The following is a 12,115-nucleotide window of genomic DNA, read 5'->3' on the forward strand; positions in this document are numbered from 1 at the left end:
TGTATATCTAAAGTATAGCACCCTGATTCTGCGGATAATCTCTCCTACGATGATCCTTGCCACAAATCCAACACTCTATGGTATTCCATCTTGTCTCCTTATTCTATTCTCCTGATCGAAATCCTTGTCCTTTATTTGATGCATTGAAATTATTAGATGGTGCAACATTCTCCTTGTTACCTGTATCCTGAGGTCTTGCTCGCTTTATGTCCCATTTTCCTTTGTTCTTTGCATTACCTCTTGAATCTCTGAATCTTCGCCTTCTCCTCCTTGAGGTAAGACACATATCTCAGAAACTTCGAGAATCTGCTAGTGTACTCATCATCTATCATGGATCCCATCTTTAGCTCATAGAATTCCTTTGCTATGTCATCAAAGTATCTCTTTGATAGGTACTCCTTCTTGAATAGCCGCTCAAACTCACTCAAAATAAAATCTTCCTCATTTATACCTTTGACATTCTTTACGTCTTCCAACCAAATGTTTGCTTTACCTTTGAGATTGAATGTAGCCACTCTAGCTTTCATGTTCTCTCAATAGTCATGCAATCTGAAGAACTTCTTCATGCCTATCAACCATGCCTCTGCATCTTGTGATTTCTTTACCTCTCCATCAAAAGTTGTTGGCTTTTCTTTCTTAAACTCACCCAGCAAGTATCCCCTATCACTTATGTTGTAAGGATGATAATGATGATGATCATGATGCCTATATGAATAAAAACTAGAATAATACCTGTGTCTATCACCTCTCCTATCAAGAGTGGCCAAAAATATGCCATATTTTATTGTGTTATCTCTATCTGATATGTGAACACCATGTGATCTACTACCATATGCCCCATTAGTTCTATCCTCCAGCTCATGGCTGATTCGAAGCGGTCCCTGTCGCAACATATATGAAAATATTTGAAGTATGATTGCATTTACCTCTGCTAACTTTTCCTGTGCCTATATGATTCTGTCATTATCTTTCTTACAACCCCTTATTTATTCCTTTAAAATTCTTAGTGTCACTACCAAGTTAGAAGAGTTTCCAACACATACTGCTCTTCTAATTCATAGGGAGAGTCTTTGTAGTCAACCATATTGCTAGCCATTTGATATTTCTTCCTAGAAGGTATATCATGTCAGTTAAACCAAATCAAAATAAACCAATGTACCTTAGCATAGCTCGGGGAGGAGATCTTGTCTGCAAGATCAAAAATTAGCGTGATACATGTATAGCATAATCATAATATCATATAGAAACTTAATACACAAGCATATGCCCATGCAACTGTCATTCTAGCTAGGGTCCAATCATCAATGCATGACCTTAACAACAACACACACCATGACCTCATGCATGAAAACCACCATCATTACGTCACTATACATTTGACCACATGCAAACATGAACATGCATAAGAAATGCATAAGCATCCACACATATGCATAAACACATATGATCAAGCATGAATGAGAAATACTTGAAATCAAACTTGCAAGAATGATACATGCAACCAAGAATACAAGAATGTAACCACCAATCAAGATTGCAACTAAACATACTACAACAATACATGTAAGTGACATAAGTTGACATGTAACTAGTCATACAAGTCTCACGATGATGCATCCCACAGTGAAACACATCAACTCTACATGATGATGTCACTACAACCATGAACAACATTATGCAAATGCAACAAGAACATGGAATGCAAGTATGAGAGACACACATGCAACTAGCATGCATGCATAACCAACACATAGCTGATCCAGTCTAAGGGGTGAACCATGCTTTGATACCACTCTGTAACACCCTCCTCCCACATCTACCCAAGCGACTGACCAACCGAGGTAAACATGCGATGAGAGACCACCATGATATGATTCGACCTCCTAAGTCACAGTAAGGAAGTGGAACCGATAGAAACACACCATACATACATTCAACATCAGCTTTAGGACCCTCATGAACCGATCCAACACTTTAGACAACTTTCCCTTGGGTCCCACTGAGCTTTTGGACAACTTAAACCTCAATCTCTCTCATGCTATAGGCATGACATCGTCTAGAAACCCAAAGCCACTCTCACAGGCTTTCTTGCTAGCATCCAGAGACTAAATTTGTCAATGCTATGCCAACGTCTGTGGGATTTGAGCCACTTTTTCAGGACCAGAGCTCATGTCATTGCCCAGAATTTCATGACACCTTCAAAATAGTAAAATAACATGGAAATGATAGTACTAAAGAAAATTCTTGAATGAAACCTTGACTAGACCCCTACTAGCCATGACAAGCATTTCGTCAAACATGTCACGAATATGTAAACTATAGGTGTAAATAATAGTTTTGAGCATAAGGGTCTCATAATTAGCTGAGAATCGCTAATAACCATTTATGCCTCAACACATCAACTTCCATTCCATCCATTATGTCATAGATACATTGATTATTCAATTACAAGTAAAAACATGGTGAAATCCATACATAGATGTTGTCATAAAACACATACATAACCAACATAATAGCAACAAAAATACTCATGAAAGTACATCCATATAGACTACATATAATCCATCAAAATACTCATAGAAATACAAGGAGAAATAACCTTTCATTAATGATGTAAAATCCAATCACGGGATGGGACTTCCATGTTCCACCAGACCATAGAATGGCTGAGTCAAATCTCTCTTCAGCCATTCACCCCTGTGCCATATTCCAAGAATGAATGTGAGATCTCATAGAACACATCAATAAAAACTCATCCAGGGCTTCTAGAGGCCATCCACCTCAACCCATATAGCAGTGATTCCACCACCCGGTCGGATATCACCAAAACCATCATCATATTGATCTCCATCCAAGCCTTCCAGGGCTTCCAGAGAGTTTTTCCAACCAAGGCTTCCAGGACTAATAACTCAACCCACAACTTATACAGGGCTTCCATAGCATTTTTCCAACCAGGGCTTCCAGGACTAGTAACTCAACCCACCAAGGGCTTCCAGAGCATTTTTCCAACCAAGGCTTCCAGGACTAGTAACTCAACCCAAGTTGTTACAGGGCTTTCAGAGTGTTTGTCCAACCAGGGCTTCTAGGACTAGTAACTCAACCCAAGCTAAGGAAACATAAGAACCAACCAAAAACAAACAATGAAAGTAAACCCACAATCACCATGGCTATCCAAAAAATGGCAAGGCTAGGCAATCCATTGTCAATCCCAACCATCCTCCATGCCAATGACATATCAAAACCAAAAATCCACATGCATATGCCATGCATGCCAAAACTAGTGAAGGATACATACATACATACAATTCGGTACCTGCAAGAAAATATAATGTAGCTACTGATCTCGATGCCCTCATGTGCTTTCCTACACTTCCTTTGCCTCCTTGCTCCAAGAATCAAAGTATGCCACACCCACGAAGAGTGCTGCAAGAAAACTCTAAGTCTCCAAGAGTATGAGAGAAAGAGAGAATAATGAGAGAGCTCCAAAACGAAACTAAAAAATGTTACCGGCTGATCCTTAGAAGCCCTTTTATGAATGAGGCCTCTATTTTCTTCATTTTCCATTATTTTCCATTTTCCTCCTCACATGCAACCTGTGACCTTTCACCTCCTTTTTCTCCTAATTTCCATTATTTTCATAAACAAATGCGCCAAAAATGCCATTTTTCCTTTCCAAAGCCTTAGCCATTGCCTTTTCCAATTTCCTTAGCCATAAACAATCACAAGTGACCCCCATCACTAGGATTTTTCCCAACATTCAGCTTGGAATAAGTGTCCCATCATCCGTGGTTATTATTTTTCCTTTATTACTTTTATTACATGGAATTTTCACGAGGGCTGTTACAAAAATAATCCTTGTTTTTATTTTTATTTTTAAATTAATAAATTATAACTTAAAAAGTTATCAGAATTTTACCCTACATTTATTTTTTCTTTTTTTACTTTGTGTATAAGACATTTTGATAGAGAAGGGAACGCTTACCTTTACCAATAATAGCCACATGTGAGATTAACAACTCAAGGTCCTAATACTTGAATCACTTCATGAATGTTCTGTCTATATATAGCTCCTACACAAAATTATTCAAATCTCAAATTTGGCACAACAATTGACACTCGATTTCCTATAAAACACTCTCATGCAGGAAGACAACAATAATTATACAAAAATAAAGGATAAATTTTTAGACATGAGGAATATAGATACATAAATCCAAATCATTTAAATGAGATTCCCTAATTTAAAAAAAAAACATTGCTACACTCTGATACAAAAATAAAGCCTAATTTTTGTAACAGTTCCAACTACATTGGTTTTACTTTATTTTTACTATGGGAAAACTTGGTAAATGCCGAATGAGGCGAAAGTTTAATGGGATATTATATATGTATATACGATTTTTGGGTATGGAATTCACGGAAGGAGACCTAAAGAGATAACTTTCTTTTTTCGTACAATTATAGACAGTTACTCCCTTTTCCTCTCAAAAGAGAAAGGAAAAACAACAAAGGGATCCAACAGGTTGGTCGAGGAGAGGAGAGAGAGAGGAATTGTGAAATGAAGAGAAATCGGAAAAAGGTTGGGTAGGAGCCAGTGGATGTCCTGATTAGCCCTTTGAGTCTGAAAGAGACCTGGCTGGAATGTAGTATTGATGCTAGAAGAACGAGAGTATCAAACCAATGTTTATTAACTGAGTCTGCAACAGAAATGGCTCGAGGAAGGGTGTTGATTGTAATAGCCAAACTCAAGGTTGGGTGGAGAGCTCACTTTCCGAAAGAAATTTCCCATATTGTCAGAGTACTAAGATACACATATTTTCTTGAGAGGAATTTATTTATTTGTTGTTGTAAATGATTTGATAAGTTCTTTTCCAGTTGAATGGTAATGAAAGCAAGATTGTGTTTCTGGTTAATATAATAGTGCATGATTTGACTGTTAGTTGAAGTATATTAAACATTATTGAATAATGTTGTAGATAACAATGTTATGAGTTATGCGTATAGTTGGAAAAGAAAGCCAAAATAAATTATGCGTAGAATTAACTGTGAAATGTGGTACAAGTATTCTCACCTAAAAAGTACAGGGCTTGAGAGGTAAGACACTAATGGTGAACATGAACTAGTAAAAATCTATATGGGGTTGTCAGATTAGGTCTACATGCCCGAAGAATCTGTGTATCGCTGGAAGAAAAAACCCATTTAGCCAATGGAAACGTGGAAAGAAAATTCATAAGGCCTCAAAAGGTATAAAAGATAACTCTTGGCAGACACTTCGAAAGCTACTAAGAAGAATATAAAGAAAAAGAAAGGAACTAGATTTGAAGGAAGGAAAATAGAAAGACCATTCAAGAAGGTATTAAACTATAACATGCATGAAACCCTGGTCCCAAGAAAGTATTTTAACTGTCAAACGAGATATTATCTGTGTACTTTATTTTCTTCCCGATTGTGTAGTGAGGAGTCAGGTAACCGCCTTTTTAGCTCTGGTCGATCGACGGGGTTGGAGGTCAGTAAACCTAAGTCGGTCCACGGTTGAAAGAACCCTTTTTCAAGAACCTTGATTAGACAGGAAATTATTTTCGGGAAATATAGTCATATACAATCATATCTGAACAAATCTAAATTTTAAATGCATAAGAATGAGTAGCAAACAATACACAAGAACAATATTTGGGTAGTCAGAAAAACCCAGAAATTCATATATAGTTACCAATTGAAAATTTATGGTTTATAATTTTTTTTAAAACATTGGGGGTTTTAAATTTATTCTTTTGGGTTTATAATAACAACCCCTTGGGTTTATTAATCTAAGGGTTCATCCTCCTAGGGTATGATATTATTCATAGGGTTTATAATATTAATCCTCGGGTTTAATATGAATCCATTGGGTTTATAATCATGGTCAACCATAGTCCAACATCGTGTTCTGCCAAAGATTGTATCAATATGAAAATCAAGTATGGTAAACCATGATCAACCATGTCTATTTTAGGGTTTATAATATTTATCTTAGGGTTTATATACCTTGGTTTTATAATATTAATCCCTTGGGTTTATAATCCATTGGGTTTTTAGTATTAATCCATTTGGTTTATTTATCCCTTGGTTTCTAATAGCAATCCCTTAGATTTATTAATCTAAGGGTTCTTATTCCTAGGGCTTAATATTATTCATAGGGTTTATAATATTAATTCTTGGGTCTAATATAAATCCCCTTGGTTTATAATCATGGTCAACCATGGTCCAATGTCACATTGTGACAAATATTTTCTCTATATGAAAATCAACCATGGTTCAACATTGCATTGTGACAAAATATTGTGCGCATATGAAAATAAATCATGGTCAACCATGGTCAACCATGGTCAACCATATTGCAATGTCGCATTGTGACAAAGATTGTCTTGATATGAAAATCAATCATGGTCAACCATGATAATTATAGGGTTTACAATATTTATATTAGGGGTTATATACCTTGGGTTTATAATATTTATTGTTTGTGTGTAATATTATTCCATTATGTTTTTATTATTGATTCCTTGGGTTTTTTACTCCCGTGGGCTTATAATATCAATCCCTTCAGTTTATTAATATAAGGGTTCATATTCATAGGGTGTACTATTATTCATAGAGTTCATAATATTAATCCTTGGGTTTGATATAAATCCCATAAATTTAATTAATTAAATTGGTTGTTAATATTCATCCGTTGGGTTTAATATTACTCCCAACAATAGTCAACCATATTTATTTTAGTCAACCATGTTTATTTTAGGGTTTATATATCTTGGCCTTACAATATTAATCCCTTGGGTATAATATCCATAGTAAACCATGTTGCAATGTTGCATTGTTACAAAAATTGTCTCAATATGAAAATCAACCACAGTCAACCATGATAATTTTAGGGTTTACTTCTTGTGGGTTTATAATATCAATCCTTTGGGTTTATTAATCTAAGGGTTCATATTCATTGGGCGTACTATTATTCATAGGGTTCATAATATTAATCCTTTGGTTTAATATAAATGTCATTGATTTAATTAATTAAATTAGGTTGATAATGTTCATACATTGGGTTTAATATTACTCTGAACCATAGTCAACCATGGTCAACCATAGTAAACCATATATATTTTAGTCAACCATGTTTATTTTAGGGTTTATTATATTTATCTCACTGTCTATATACCTTAGGTTTATAATATTAATCCCTTGCGTCTAATATCCATGGTCATTCATGTTGCAACGTTGCATTGTGACAAAGATTGTATCAATATGAAAATCAACCATGCCAACCATGATAATTTTAGTGTTTACAATATTTGTCTTAGGGTTTATTTACCTTGGGTTTATAATATTAATCCCTTGCATATTTTGATCCCTTACGTTTATACTATTTTTCTCTTGGGTTTATAATATTAAATGCCTGGGTTTATTTGTTCTTTGAGTTTATAATATTAATAATTCATTTCGTTTATCTGTTTATCCCTTGGGTTTATTAATCCCTTGACTTTAAAATATTAATAGCTATGGTTTATTAATCGTTTAGGTTTTTAATATTAGTTTGTTGGGTTTATTGATTGCTTGGGTTTATTAATCATTTGTTTTTATAATATTAATGTCTTGGGGTTATTAATCATTTGTTTTTATAAAATTAATGTCTTGGGTTTATAATATTAATAATGCATTATTGGGTTTATTCATCCCTTGTATTTATAATATTAATATTCCCTTGGATTTATAATAATAATACCTTCGCTTTATTAAACCCCAATAATAAGGGTTTAATCCATTAGGTTTATAATGTTTATCCCTTGAGTCTATTTATTCATTGGGTTTATAATACTAACAATCTCTAAGGTTTATTGATCGCTTCAGTTTATAATATTAATAATCATGCGAGTTTATCAATCCTTTGTTTTTAGAATATTAATTCCTAGGCTTTATTAATCTCTAGTGTTTATAATATCGATCCCTTGTTCTTCTTGATCCCTTAGGTTTTTAATATTTATCCCTTGGGTTCACTAATTCCTTGGGTTTATAATATTAAACGGTTGGGTTTATAATAGTAATAATCTCTTTGGTTTATTAATCCTTTGAGTTTAAAATATTAATTCTTAGGTCTTATTAATCCCTTGAGTTTAAAATATTAATTCAACCATGTTTATTTTAGTATTTTTAATATTTATCTTAGGGTTTTTATACCTTGGGTTTATAATATTATTCCCTTGGGTTTAATATTATTCCCTTAGGTTCATAATCTCTTGGAGTTTTAGTGTTCATCCCTTGGGGTTTTGGTATTAATCACTTGGGTTTATTATTCCCCGGTTAACCATGGTTTATTATGATTTCAACCATGGTTAACCATTGTCCAACATGGAATTGTGATAAGGATTGTCTCAATATGGTCAATCATGTTTATTTTAGTGTTTATAATATTTATCTTAGGGTTTATAATATTAGTCCCTTGGGTTTAATATTATTCCCTTGGGTTTAATATTATTCCCTTGGGTTCATAATCCCTTAGGGTTTTAGTTTTAGTCCCTTGGGTTTATAATATCAATCCCTTGGGTTTATTATTCTCTTAGGTTTATAATATCAATCATGGTCAACCATTGTCAATCATAGCCAACCATGGTCAACCATGTTTGAATGTAGCATTGTGACAAGGGTTGTCTCACCATGAAAATAAACCATGTTTATTTTAGTGTTTGTAATATTTATATTTGGGTTTACAAATGTTGGGTTTTAAATATCAGTGCCTTAGGTTTAATATTATTCCCTTAGGGTTTTTAGTATTAATCCCATGAGTTTATGTTTCCCTTGGGTTCATAATATCAATCCCTTGGGTTTATTATTAACTTGGGTTTATAATATCAATCATGGTCAACCATGATCAACTGTGGTCAATCATGGTCTGGTATCGCATTATGAAAAGAATTGTCTCCACTTAGGGTTTATATACCTTGGGTTTATAATATTAGTCCAATGGGTTTAATATTATTCCCTTAGGATCATAATCCCTTCGGATTTTAGTATTAATCCCTTGGGTTTATTGTTCCTTTGGGTTTCTAATATCAATTGCTTGGGTTTATTATTCCCCGGTCAACCATGGTGTGTTATGGGCAACCATGGTCCAACATGGAATTGTGATAAGGATTGTCTCAATATGAAAATCAACGATGGTCAATCATGTTTATTTTAGTGTTTATAATATTTATATTAGGATCAACATTACCAACTATATGCACCTCCTGAGCACTGTAGATCTGGGGTCTACCACCACTTTGATACTGTGGAAAATCCCTCTTACAATGATCCTTACCACATATCCAACACTGCAATGGTTCCCTACCACTGCTTCTAGCCTGCTGCTCTCCATGTCCTTTCTCAGTTGTATTGAACCTCTTGTAAGGAGCTACATTTTATTTCTCACTCGCTTCTTGAGGTATTTCTCGCTTTGGTGTCCATTTTCCTTTAGCTTTCTCATTTCTTTTCAAGTCATGCTTAGGCTCAACTTTGCACTTCGATTGCTCATAACAATGTTTTGACATTCGAATGGCCTCCTCCAATGATTTAGGCTCATTGAACTCAATCCAGTCTCTGTATGCTACTGATAGTCCACGGGTGAATCTATGAACCATGGCCTTCTCCTCCTTGAGGTAAGGCACATATCTCAACAACTCCAAGAACCTGCTAGTATACTCATCATCTGTCATGGAACCCATCCGCAACTCATAAAACTCCTTAGCTCTGTCATCAAAGTACCTTTCCGACAAATACTTCTTCTTGAAGAGCCTCTCAAAATCATGCCAAGTCAAATCATCCTCATGTAAACCTTTAACATTCTTCACATATTCACACCAAATATCTACTTTACCTTTAAGACTGAATGTGGCTATCTTTACTTTCATGTTTTCTGAATAATCATGCAATCTGAAGAACTTCCTCATACCAAGCAACCATGCCTCTGCATCCTTTGATTTCTCCATCTTTTCACCGTAGATGGATTTTCTTTCTTAAACTCATCTGGAAAGTATCCCCTATCACTCCTCCTGTAAGGATGATAACAAGGACGATCAAGTTGCCTGTTCGAACCAAAACTGGAATAGTACCTGTGTCCATCACCTATCCTATCCGGAGTGTCCGAAAACCTGCCATCTCTGATCATGATGTGTCTGTCCGACTTGTGACCACCATAAGACCTGCTGCCATATGCCCCATTAGTTCTATCCTCCTTCTCATGGTTGATCCGAAGTGGTCCCTGTCGTTGCAATTATGACAAACTCTGAAGTAGTATTGCATTAACCTGTGCTTGTTTCTCTTGTTCCTGCACGATTTTGTCATTGTCCGCCTTATAACTCCTTATTTCTTCCTTCAAGCCTCTCAATGTATCTGCCAAATTATAAGAGAGCCCAACACCATGTTGCTCATTCAATTCATAGGGGAGTCTTTGTAGTCTACCATCTTGCTAGCCATTTTATCTCATTCTTGCAAGGCATACTATGTCAGCTAAACCAAATCACAATAAACCAATGTACCTTAGCATAGTTCAGGGAGGATATCTGATCTACAAAATCATCAAATCAGTGTGATACATCTATAACATAATCATAACAACATATAGACATATGATATATAAGCACATAACCATGTAACCATCAGTGTAGCTAGAGTCCAGTCATCAATGCATGACCATATCAACTACACACATACCATGACTACATGCATGACAACAACAACCATAACACCACTGTATACTTAACCACATGCATAAGCAATGCGTAATCTACCACACCCACGCATGAACGCATATGATCAAGCATGAACGACGATACTTGTAACCAAACCTACAAAAATGATACATGTAACCAAGTGTACAAGAATGTAACCAAACATATGAGAATGTAACCAAGCATACAAAATGACACATGTAAGCGACATATAACATGTAACCAGTCTTACACTCATGGAAACATGCTTCACGCAATGACATCCTTATTCCCATGGCGACATCACTACGACCATAACCAACACCATTCATATGTAACACGCACATAGACCACAAGGATGACTGACACATGTACAACCGACATGAATGCATGACAAACACATTCACCCAAGGAGAGCACAACCACGCTCTGATACCAATCTGTAACCACCCTCCTCCCACATACAACCAAGTAATTGACCAATCGAGGTAAACATGTGCCGAAAGAGGCCACTATGAAGGGATTCAACCTCCTTGGTGACCTTAAGGAAATGGAATTGACGGAACACATCAACCATACCTTCCACATAAGCAATAACACCCCCACAAGACATCTCAACCACTCAGACATCCTGCCCATAGGTACCATTGATATTTTAGACCTCTTGACCTCTGGACGCTCTCATGCTAATGGCATGCCAGTGTCTAGGGACCCCTGGATGCTCTCACAAGCCTGCAAGCCAACATCTATGGACTTTTCCCAGCATACCTATGCCAGCGTCTGTGGAATTCAAGGCACTTTTCTAGCCCATAATTTCGCCCACTTTCCAAAACTTGTTGTAACTTTCAGAATCCATCAAAGACATGATGAAAGTACTAATAAACCAAAAATCAACCTCAAGACTAGGCCTGACCATCCCCAACCGGGACTGACATTTCATCAAACACTTTGAATCAATAGAACCTACAGGTCTAGGATACAAGACAGAGCATGAATGACTGAAAACTCTTATGAAACATGACAAGAAGGATCACCACCTCGTCCCTTGAACTATTATGACATCAATTAGGTCTTGCATCCATCATTTTAACAATTACAAGTAAATACATCAAATGACCATGCCATGAACCAGTCAATTAACCATGCTTATAACTAGCATAAAACCATGTAAAATAAAAAATATATAACAACCATTAAATGCACATATAGACAAGTGAAAAAGAAAGAGAGCTTAGCTTTCATTAAACGTAGGCAAATCCGACCACGTTCAGGACTTCCACGTACCACCCGACTGTACACATAGCTGAACAAATCTTTCTTTCAGCCAGCCACCCCATGCCATATTCCAAGCATGAATGTGGGATCTCATGGATAAACCAATCCAAAAACAACCAAGA

The sequence above is a fragment of the Pinus tabuliformis genome, chromosome J (genome assembly GCF_031772625.1).
Source record: "Pinus tabuliformis cultivar Carrire ecotype Pingquan chromosome J, CPIR1, whole genome shotgun sequence".
Lineage (NCBI taxonomy): Eukaryota > Viridiplantae > Streptophyta > Pinopsida > Pinales > Pinaceae > Pinus > Pinus tabuliformis.